The sequence below is a fragment of the Manihot esculenta genome, chromosome 18 (assembly GCF_001659605.2).
Source record: "Manihot esculenta cultivar AM560-2 chromosome 18, M.esculenta_v8, whole genome shotgun sequence".
Classification (NCBI taxonomy): domain Eukaryota; kingdom Viridiplantae; phylum Streptophyta; class Magnoliopsida; order Malpighiales; family Euphorbiaceae; genus Manihot; species Manihot esculenta.
The window spans coordinates 29,809,101-29,821,334 of record NC_035178.2 but is presented as its reverse complement, the minus strand read 5'-3'; positions in this window follow the sequence as shown (position 1 = coordinate 29,821,334).

Below are 12,234 nucleotides of genomic sequence, written 5' to 3'. Positions count from 1 at the left end.
AGGGCCAGGGTATCCGATGGGAGGTACATCGGATTTCTTTAGCCATAATCCATATCCCACCTACATGCCCTATCCTCCCTTTTACCCACAGTACCCCATGTTTCCATCCTCTCCCTTTTTCTCAGGTCCAGCAAACCCTAACCCAGGGGATGTTGCACCTCCTCCTCCACCAGCAGAACCAATAGTCCCTGATGTCCAGATACCCAAACCTGGTTCATCAGTTGGGGGTAAAGTAAAGATGACAGATTATCTCAAGTTGGATGCCCCCAAGTTCGAAGCAGGCGATGACCCTTTTGAGTACCTCAGAACGGTAAAGATGATAACAGATGAGCTAGGAGCAAGTGGCAGTAGAGCCATTCAGATGGCAGGGTTCACATTGAAATGCAAGAAGGCAAGGGAATGGTTCAAAAACTATGTGGACCCAAGGTTGGAGAGCTTATCCTGGGAGCAGTTTGCCAATGAATTTGCAGGATGGGCTTTTCCAGATAGTTCCAGAGAACTGAAGATGATTGAGTTTGTAATACCCGGCTAGACTCCGGTATCGGAATTCCTACCGTCCGGTGGAATCTCGGATGTCGGAAGCCTCTAGAAGGGTAAAATCATGCTTTATAAAACGTTTTCATGTATATTAATGTTTTTAAGTATGTTTTTAAATAAGTTTTTGCATGAAAAATTCTCTAAGGAAAAACTCAGGTTCGGCCGCCGAAGGTGCCGCCGAACCTAGCTGAGTTTCGTCTCTGTCCAGGACTTTCGGCCGCCGAAGGTGCCGCCGAAAGTGCCCTGTTCAGCCATTTCATGCATATTTTCTGCGATGTTTTCATGATGTTTTAGGGGGTTTTCGGGGGATATATTAGAGTCATGTTTATATATGTTTGGTCCCTCATTGGAGTCCACCTGTGTAGGTTCGGACCCGAGGAACCAAGGACCCCAGCAGTGAGCCAGCTGCTACAGAGTTGTTAGAGTCAGCCAGAGGTGAGTGGAACTAAATTTCATCTTTTAAATTAAGAAATTAAATGTTTTTATCATGCTTCATGCATCATGATTATATTATAGGTTGTTTGCATTAGAATCACGAATTATGTTGCATTGCATTATTCATTGTTGTTGATGGGGGATGGACATTGCACGACTCACTAGCCCTTTGTACGAAGTCCTGTGGTGCCCATAATAGGGCCGGGCAATAGCTCCGATCTACGAAGTCCTGTGGTGCCCATAATAGGGCCGGGCAATACGAAGTCCTGTGGTGCCCATAATAGGGCCGGGCATGGAGCTGAGGGATTTTTGGGTCAGTCCGTCCATGATGTGAAATGTTTGTGCAGTGATGCATTCCATGATAACATGTTTTAAAATATTCTTTTTTTTTAGAGTTCTACTCACTGGGCATCTAGCTCACCCCTCTCCCCTAACCCCCAGATTTGCAGGTACGGGATAGATAGAGAAGGCTATGAAGAGAAGAGTCACATGTTTGTAATAGATAGATTGTGGACATGACGAATTTGTAAAATGATGTCTAATTGATTAGTCTTTTTTATGTATTAATGTTATTGAGGATAGAGCTGTGCTTGACCATAGTATGTTGATAATCCCATTTGTATCTTTACATGATCTTTATGTTATGATGTTTAAGTAAACCAACTCTCCATATGTTGTATAGCCCTTCGAGGCTTATTGAGATCCCACAGAGGGACTTTATTTATGTAAATGTTCAGAGCATGCTCAGGTGGAGTTGGTGCATAATAGTATGTATGCAAAAAGAAAAAAAAAAGTTTTAAATCTTTATGCATAATGTTGATCATGTATGGGATTACACAGGTTTACAGGTACATGTTAGGCTTGCTACGGGTCCCGGCGGCCTTATGCCGATCTGGATCCTAGCGCCGGTAGCGGTCCGGATTTCCGGGGCGTTACAGAGTAGTATCAGAGCCCTAGGTTCATATGGTCGGACCTAGAGTGTCGGGCTCATAGAGGTTATAGAAGGTCAAGCACAATAGGAAAAGTCATGTCCACTAGGATAGGATATAGAGTCCTGTCTTGATTGATGTTGTGAAATGCCATGACATTGTGCATGTGCATAAATGATATGCTATGTTTGCTATGTATGTGATGTAGGTTCATGTGTGCCCACATGAACCATATAATACTGATGTTTGAAGTTTTGGTTGTGCTGTTTTTCAGAAGCAGAATGAGAGGAACTCGTCGATCTGCACGATTGACAGGAGTCCCACCAGAGGATGAGGGCACGAGCGCCCGTCCTCCCACATTGCCTAGGGCAATGTCATGCAGAGTAAACAGAGAAAGAGTGTCAAGGGACCCTAGAAGGTCTTTTGATACTAGCAGAAGGGGAACAGATAGAGGAGGAAGTTCTTCAGATGTGAGGGAGGTTATGGAAGAAGATCAGAGAAGGGATGGGAATCTGGATGTTAGCATGTCAGAAGAAGGGACAGGGGAGTCACAAGGAGGCACTCAGGCCTCGGGGTATGGCTTTTCACCCTATTATCCACCCTATGCACAGAGTCCCGGGTATCCGATGGGAAGTACATCGGATTACTCCAGCTTTAACCCCTACCCTACTCACATGCCTTATCCACCTTTCTATCCACCTTACCCACAGTACCCAGCCTATCCACCCTCACCCTTCTATTTTAACCCAGCAAACCCCACCTCGGGGAATGCTGCACCCCCACCACCACCACCTACAGAACCAGTAGCCCCAGTTACTCAACCTCCTAGACCTAGCTCAGCCAGTGGGCGTAAGGTGAAGATGACAGCTTACCTTAAGCTGGATGCTCCCAAGTACAAGTCAGGGGATGATCCCTTTGAATACCTGAGAGCAGTAAAGATGATCACTGACGAGCTAGGGGCAGATGACAGAAGAGCCATTGAGATGGCAGGGTTCACCTTAAAGTGCAAGAAAGCACGGGAATGGTTCAAGTGTTATGTGGACCCGAGATTAAACAGTATGACATGGGAGGAATTTGCCAATGAGTTTGCTGGATGGGCCTTTCCAGATAGTTCTAGAGAGCTAAGGATGATTGAGTTTGAGCAACTGAGACAAACAGAAGACATGAGCATAGAGGAGTACACAGATAAATTTCTGGAGCTATTACCCTTCTCAGGGCAAGCTCTAGATACAGATGCAAAGAAGGCCAGGAGATATGTCATGAAATTACAATCCAGGTACTCCTCATTGATTCAATCAGCTGAGAGGGAAAGTTTTCACACTGTGGTAGATATGGCGCGAAGAATGGAGGCCAGTGCTATAATCGAGGGGTCAGTGAAGCAGTCGGTGACCCAGTCTTCAGGGGTTAAGACCCCAGGCAGAGGAGGGCCAGGACCCTCTACTCAGAGTTCAGGTAGTAAGAGATGGAGTAACACCAAGAAGCCCAAAAAGAATAAGTTCTGGAATAAGCTGAAATCCGGTCTGGGATTTGGCGGTGGTTCGAGTTCAGGCTCAGACGGCGCGGAATGCCAAAGGTGTGGGAAGCCACACAAGGGAAGGTGTCGATTTGGGACCAATGCATGTTTCAGATGTGGCCAGGAGGGACACATGGCTCGGGATTGTCCTAGAGCACCTTTTATGGGCCAACCCCAGCAGACAGCTTCAGGCAGTGTGGCACAGCCCGCAGCTCCAGCCACAACACAGGGCAGTGGCAGAGGTAGAGGGAGAGGGGCAGCCTCTTCTTCTGGTTCCCGAGGTGAAGGTCCGTCAGCTCCAGCCAGGATCTTCACCATGACTCAGCAGGAGGCGAACACATCCAACACCGTGGTGTCAGGTAATCTCATCATTGGGTGTTCTGATGTGTATGCATTAATGGACCCGGGTGCATCTCATTCCTTTATTGCTCCGAGGGCAGTTGAGAGATTAGGGTTGATGGTCTCTGGGTTAGAGTGTCCCCTATGGGTCAGTGGACCCAAGTGTGACCCGACAGTGGCAGAGTCAGTCTGCCGGTATTGTCCAGTGTTTGTTGAGGGAAGATGCCTCTCCGCCGACCTTGTGGTTCTAGACTTGACAGATTTTGACGTCATTCTAGGGATGGATTGGCTATCTACCCATGGTGCTACCTTGGATTGCAGGGACAAGGTAGTCAGGTTCAGAGATCAGAACGGGTCAGAGGTTGTCTTCAGAGGAGACAAGAGGGGTACGCCTAGAGGACTGATATCAGCCCTACAGGCTCGTAGGATGCTTAGGAAGGGATGTCAGGGGTATGTAGCTCACGTGAGAGAGCTGGATAGTCAGGTCAGGGAGCCAGCCTCAGTGCCAGTTGTCAGAGAATTTCTGGATGTCTTTCCAGAAGAGCTTCTAGGACTACCACCTGCTAGGGAGATAGAGTTCGAGATTGAACTGATGCCTGGAACTAGACCGATCTCTATCCCTCCCTACAGGATGGCGCCAGCAGAATTGAAAGAATTGAAAGAGCAGTTGCAAGATCTGGTAGATAAGGGCTTCATCCGACCGAGTACCTCACCTTGGGGTGCTCCAGTGCTATTTGTGAGAAAGAAGGATGGATCCCTCAGACTTTGTATCGACTACAGGCAGTTGAACAAAGTCACTACCAAGAACAAGTACCCGTTGCCAAGGATCGATGATCTATTCGACCAGCTAGCAGGAGCGGGTTGTTTCTCCAAAATAGATCTGAGATCGGGGTACCATCAGCTGAGGATAAGGGAAGAAGACATACCAAAGACAGCTTTCAGGACCAGATATGGGCACTATGAGTTCCTTGTGATGCCGTTCAGGTTAACTAACGCCCCTGCAGCATTCATGGACCTCATGAATAGAGTATTCAGACCATACCTGGATCACTTCGTTATTGTCTTCATAGACGATATCTTAGTGTATTCCAGGAATGCATAAGAGCATGCCCATCATCTGAGGATAGTTCTGCAGACCTTGAGGGAACATGGCTTGTATGCCAAGTTCTCCAAGTGTGAGTTCTGGTTGAGGAGCATATCATTCTTGGGGCATATAGTGTCAGAGAATGGGATAGAGGTGGACCCCAAGAAGGTTGAAGCTGTGACTAACTGGCCAAGACCCACCTCCGTGACAGAGATCAGAAGTTTCTTGGGTTTGGCTGGTTATTACAGGAGGTTCGTGCAGGACTTCTCCAAAATTGCAGCTCCTTTAACCAGATTAACCAGAAAGAACCAGAGGTTCGAGTGGACCGACCAGTGTGAGGAGAGCTTTGAGGAGCTCAAGAAGAGGTTGACTTCAGCACCAGTGTTAGCTCTGCCAACCAGCAATGAGGACTTCGCAGTGTTCTGTGATGCATCCAGAGTAGGCTTGGGTTGTGTGCTAATGCAGAATGGAAGGGTGATAGCTTATGCTTCTAGACAGCTGAAGAGGCACGAGCTGAATTACCCCACACACGACCTTGAGATGGCAGCAGTTATCTTTGCCCTCAAGATGTGGAGGCATTACCTCTATGGGGTAAAATGTGAGATCTTTACAGATCATAAGAGCCTACAGCACATCTTGAGCCAGAGAGAGCTGAACTTGAGGCAGAGGAGATGGGTAGAACTGCTCAGTGACTATGATTGTAAGATACAGTACCATCCGGGTAAGGCTAATGTAGTTGCAGATGCCTTAAGCCGGAAATCACTTGGCAGTCTCTCCCACATCACAGCAGAGAGAAGACCGGTGGTGAAGGAGTTTTATAAGCTCATTGATGAAGGTCTACAGATGGAGTTGTCTGGTACAGGTGCTTTGATAGCCCAGATGAAAGTGACACCAGTGTTTCTGGAGCAGGTGGCTCAGAAACAGCATGAGGACCCAGAGCTAGTGAAGATTGCCAGGACTGTTCAGTCAGGCAAGGACAGTGAGTTCAGATTTGACAGCAAAGGGATCCTCCGTTATGGGAATAGACTATGTGTACCAGATGATATCGGGCTAAAAGGAGACATTATGAGAGAGGCTCATAATGCAAGATACAGTGTTCACCCTGGAGCCACCAAGATGTATCAAGATCTGAAAAGAGTGTATTGGTGGCCAGCTATGAAGAGGGAAGTGGCACAGTTCGTGTCAGCCTGCGAAGTGTGTCAGAGGGTGAAGCTGGAACATCAGAAGCCGGCTGGAATGCTTAACCCACTGTCGATTCCAGAGTGGAAATGGGAGAATATCGCCATGGATTTTGTAGTGGGGTTACCGGCAACATCCAACAGATTAGACTCCATATGGGTGATTGTGGACAGACTCACCAAATCTGCTCACTTCATCCCTGTCAGGAGCAACTACTCTGTGGATAAACTGGCGCAAGTGTATGTTGATGAGGTGGTAAGGCTGCATGGGGTTCCCGTTTCAATAGTGTCAGATAGAGGGCCCCAGTTCACCTCCAGGTTCTGGCGGAGTCTGCAGAGTGCTATGGGTACCAGGTTGGATTTCAGTACTGCCTTCCACCCCCAGACTGATGGACAGTCAGAGAGGACCATCCAGACAATAGAGGACATGCTCAGGATGTGTGTGCTGGATTTTGGCGGTTCTTGGAGGCAACATCTACCCTTGGTGGAGTTCGCCTACAATAACAGCTATCATGCCAGCATAGGGATGGCCCCATATGAAGCTTTGTATGGGAGGAAGTGCAGGTCACCTGTTTGCTGGGAAGAAGTTAGAGAAAAGGCCTTGGCAGGGCCTGAACTAGTAGAGATCACCAGCAGGGTGGCACCCTTAATCAGAGAGAGAATCAAGACAGCTGCAAGCAGACAGAAGAGTTATGCAGACATCCGCAGAAGACTAGTAGAGTTTCAGGAGGGGGATCTGGTATTGCTCAAGGTGTCTCCAATGAAAGGAGTGGTTCGGTTCGGGAAGAAGGGTAAGCTAGCTCCACGGTACATCGGACCCTTTGAAGTCTTGCAAAAGGTTGGGAATGTATCGTACAAGCTGGACTTGCCTGCTTCTATGGAAAGAATCCATCCGGTTTTCCATGTTTCCATGTTGAGGAAGTTCGTGTCGGATCCGGGCAAGGTTCTTAGTGAGCCTGATGTGGAGATCCAGGAGGATCTCACCTATGTAGAGCAGCCAGTACGGATTGTGGACACACAGATCAGAAAGTTGAGGAACAAGGAAATCCCGATGGTAAAAGTCCTTTGGAACCACCACAATATGGAAGAATGCACTTGGGAGACACGGGAGTCCATGCTCCAGCAATATCCCCATCTCTTTTAGAGGTTAGTGCCTATGTGTTTTATGCGTTTGGTATATATGTATGTTGTTGTGATATGCATGTACTAGTTGAGGAACATTCGGGGACGAATGTTCTTAAGGGGGGGAGAATGTAATACCCGGCTAGACTCCGGTATCGGAATTCCTACCGTCCGGTGGAATCTCGGATGTCGGAAGCCTCTAGAAGGGTAAAATCATGCTTTATAAAACGTTTTCATGTATATTAATGTTTTTAAGTATGTTTTTAAATAAGTTTTTGCATGAAAAATTCTCTAAGGAAAAACTCAGGTTCGGCCGCCGAAGGTGCCGCCGAAAGTGCCCTGTTCAGCCATTTCATGCATATTTTCTGCGATGTTTTCATGATGTTTTAGGGGGTTTTCGGGGGATATATTAGAGTCATGTTTATATATGTTTGGTCCCTCATTGGAGTCCACCTGTGTAGGTTCGGACCCGAGGAACCAAGGACCCCAGCAGTGAGCCAGCTGCTACAGAGTTGTTAGAGTCAGCCAGAGGTGAGTGGAACTAAATTTCATCTTTTAAATTAAGAAATTAAATGTTTTTATCATGCTTCATGCATCATGATTATATTATAGGTTGTTTGCATTAGAATCACGAATTATGTTGCATTGCATTATTCATTGTTGTTGATGGGGGATGGACATTGCACGACTCACTAGCCCTTTGTACGAAGTCCTGTGGTGCCCATAATAGGGCCGGGCAATAGCTCCGATCTACGAAGTCCTGTGGTGCCCATAATAGGGCCGGGCAATACGAAGTCCTGTGGTGCCCATAATAGGGCCGGGCATGGAGCTGAGGGATTTTTGGGTCAGTCCGTCCATGATGTGAAATGTTTGTGCAGTGATGCATTCCATGATAACATGTTTTAAAATATTCTTTTTTTTTAGAGTTCTACTCACTGGGCATCTAGCTCACCCCTCTCCCCTAACCCCCAGATTTGCAGGTACAGGATAGATAGAGAAGGCTATGAAGAGAAGAGTCACATGTTTGTAATAGATAGATTGTGGACATGACGAATTTGTAAAATGATGTATAATTGATTAGTCTTTTTTATGTATTAATGTTATTGAGGATAGAGCTGTGCTTGACCATAGTATGTTGATAATCCCATTTGTATCTTTACATGATCTTTATGTTATGATGTTTAAGTAAACCAACTCTCCATATGTTGTATAGCCCTTCGAGGCTTATTGAGATCCCACAGAGGGACTTTATTTATGTAAATGTTCAGAGCATGCTCAGGTGGAGTTGGTGCATAATAGTATGTATACAAAAAGAAAAAAAAAAGTTTTAAATCTTTATGCATAATGTTGATCATGTATGGGATTACACAGGTTTACAGGTACATGTTAGGCTTGCTACGGGTCCCGGCGGCCTTATGCCGATCTGGATCCTAGCGCCGGTAGCGGTCCGGATTTCCGGGGCGTTACAGAGTTTGAGCAGCTAAGGCAGACGAAAGAGATGAGCGTAGAGGAGTTTACGGATAGGTTCCTGGAGCTGTTGCCGTTTGCAGGACAAGGTCTTGACACAGACCTGAAGAAGTCTAGGAGATATGTTATGAAGCTTCACCCCAGGTATTCCTCGTTGGTTCAATCAGCAGAAAGGGAGAGTTTCCATGCTACAGTGGATATGGCACGGAGAATGGAGGCTAGTGCCATCATTCAAGGAACAGTTAAACAGTACGTGGCACAGTCTTCGGGTTCCAAACTCCCGGGGACAAGTGATGTTAATCTCTCCCCTCTGAGCGAGGTTATCACAAAAAGTAAGAAGGGAGACAGAGGTCTCAGAAGATCAAAGAAGAACAAGTTATGGAATCGGATAAAGTCTGGTCTGGGATTAGGAGGTGGCTCGAGCTCAAGCACAGAGGTTGCAGAGTGTACGAGGTGCGGTAGGCCGCACAAGGGAGTCTGTCAGTTTGGGACTACAGCATGTTACAGATGCGGCCAGGAGGGGCACATAGCTCGGGAGTGTCCTAAGGCAGCTTTTATGGCACCATCCCATCAGACAACTCCAGGCAGTATGGCTTAGCCATCAGCTCCAGTCATGTTTCAGGGCAGTGGTAGAGGCGGAGACAGGGGGACAGCCCCTTCTTCAGCAGGTTCCCGTGGGGAAGGTCCATCAGCTCCAGCGCGGATCTTCGCCATGACCCAGCAGGAGGCTAACACATCGAACCCGATGGGATCAGGTAATCTCACTCTGGTATGTTCTGATGTGTCTGTTTTATGAACCCTGATGTTTCTCTTTTCTTTGTTTGCTTGTGAGCCCTTGTGAGGTTGGGTTGATAGCTTATGGGTTAGAGTATCCCCTTGGGGTCAGTGCATCCAAGTGTGATCCATCTGTGGCAGAGTCAGTCTGCCGGTATAGTCAGAGTATGTGTTGTGAGTAGATGCCTTCCAGCTGACTTAGCGGTTCTAGATTTGACTGTTTGACGTCATTCTAGGGTTGGATTGGTTCTTCTACTAGTGGTACTGCCTAGTCTGCAGAGACAAGGTAGTCAGGTTCAGAGGTCAGGATGGATCAGAGGTAGTCCTTAGAGGGGACAGAATAGGGATACCTAGAGGTTCAGTATCAACCCTATAGGCTCGTAGGTTGTTCAGGAAAAGTTGTCAGGGGTCCTAGCTCTTCAGAGAGAGTATAGCAGTCAGGTCAGGGAGCCCGCCTCAGTGCCCATTGTTAGAGAGTTTAGATGTTTCCCCAGATGAGTTCCCAGGACTATCACCTGTCAGGGAGATAGAGTTCAAAATAGAAGTAATGCATGGAATTGGACCAATCTCTATCCCTCCCCACAGGATGGTATCAACAAAGTTTAAAGAGTTGTAAGAGCAGTGGGAAAAAGTTGGTAGTTAAGGGTTCCCATCTGACTAAACACTTCACCTTGGGGTGTTCCAGTGTTGTCATGAGGATGAAGGATGGATCCCTAGGACTTTGTATCGACTACAAGTCGTTGAGCAAAGTCACTACCAGAACAAGTATTTGTTACCTTGGATCGACGATCTATTTTAAGCCAGCTAGCAAGAGCTGGTTGCCTTTCCAAGATAGCTCTGAAGTCTAGGTACCATCAGTTAAGATCAAGGAAGAAGATATTCAGTGAGCAGTGTTTAGAACCAGATATGGGCACTATGAGTTTTTAGGAGTGTCGTTCGGGTTAATGAACGCCCCTACGGCATTCATGGATCTCATAAGTAGAGTTTTAATCGGTTTCTGGATCACTCCGTTATTGTCTTCATTGACGGTACCTCGGTGAGTCCCAGAAATGCAGAAGAGTATGCCCATTATCTGAACTCAGGATTGCAGATCTTGAGGGAATATGGCTTGGATGCCTAGTTCTCCAATGTGAGTTCTGGTCAAGGAGCATATCCTTCTTGGGTCATGTGTGTCGGAGGAAGAAAAGTGAAGTAGACCTGAGAAAGTTGAAGTTGTAGCTAACTAGCCCAGGCCCCTTGTAATGACTGAGATCAAGAGCTTTTTGGGTTGGGCAGGTTACCTAATGGAGGTTCATCTAGAACTTCTCTAGAGTTGCCGCTCCTATGGCCAGATGGATCAAGAAGAACCAGAGGGTGTGTGGGCTACTCAGAGTGAAGAGGGCTTTGAAAAGCCAAAGGAAATGTTGATGTCAGCACCAGTGGTGGCTCTGTCCGCCAGTGATGGAGATTTCACAGTGTCCTGTGATGCGTCCCGTGTGGGACTAGGTTGTGTGTTAATGTAAAGTGGTAGAATGATTGCTTATGCTTCTAGGTAGCTGAAGAAGCATGAGTTGAATCATCTTACGCACGATCTAGAGATGGCAATGGTAATACTTGCACTCAAGATGTGGAGGCGATACCTGTATAAGGTGTGCGGACAGATCCTTACAGATCGAAAGAGCTTGAAATACATCTTGAGTCAAGGGAGAAGAACATGAGGTATAGGAGATGGGTAAAAACTGCGTGGTATTCGCGACTTCAAGGTTCGGTATATTCGGCTGAGGCAGATATTTTGATAGATGCCCTCAACCGGAAACCATTTGGCAGCTTACCCCATCCCTTAGTACAGTAAGAAGAAAGCCAATAGTCAGAAGATGAGAAGAATCAGAACTGCTGTGAGTCAGCAGGAGAGTAGGCATGTAGAGTTTCAGAAGAGAAGAAGAGTTTTGTCAGTGTGCACGGCGGAAGCGTGTTGAGGTTCTCGAGGAAGTTGAGGTTTGCTGGAGGTGTCTCCTAAAGAGAGGGTGATTCGTTATGGGCAGAAAGGTAAATTAGCTCTCAGATACATTGGACTCTTTGAAATCCTGCAAAGGATTTGGGAATGTATCCCACGAGTTAGATTTACCCACTTCAAAGGAAGAGCTCCATCCGTTTTTCCATGTTTCCACGGTATATGAGTTCGTGTCGGGTCCGAGTGAGGTTCTGGTGTAATACCCGGCTAGAGTCCGGCACCGGAATTCCTGTTATCTGGTGGAATCCGGGGTGTCGGAATTCTAGAAAACAGGTAGGCTTTATGTTTTACTAACGTAGTGTGATTTGTGTTGATGTGTTAGAGTACTAGAAGTGAGTTGTGAGTTGAAATGACCTAAGGCAGTTGAGCCAAGTTCGGCCGCCAAAGGTAAGTTCGGCCGCCGAAAGTGTTCGGCTTCCAAAGGAACGTTCGGCCCCCGAACGTTGCATGGTCTTGCATGTTATTGGGCAGCCGATGATGAGTTGGCCAGCTAGCTGAGTCATGGCTTTTGACAGATGTTGGCCTCAGATTCTTGCCATGGAATAGGCCACGTCTCTCATGACTCATCTGCAAGTGATATTAGCTGCTCATGCAGAAGAGTAGTGTGTGTGTTCTAAGGTTTTGAAAGTTTTGACGAAAAAACAAAACTAAGTGTTTGAGAGTAGAGTTTGAGAGATTGAAGGAAGTTGGTCCGTTTCCTTTTATTCAGAGTGTTTAGTTTCTTCTTACAGGAGGTAAGTAATGCTCTTGAACCTGTTTATGTGTTTTCTGAAGGTTTTATGGAAGTTAAGGGAGAGAGATGCATGTTTAAGTGAGAAGTAGTGGTTTTGATGAGTTATTCATGTATACATGTTTCTGTGTTATGT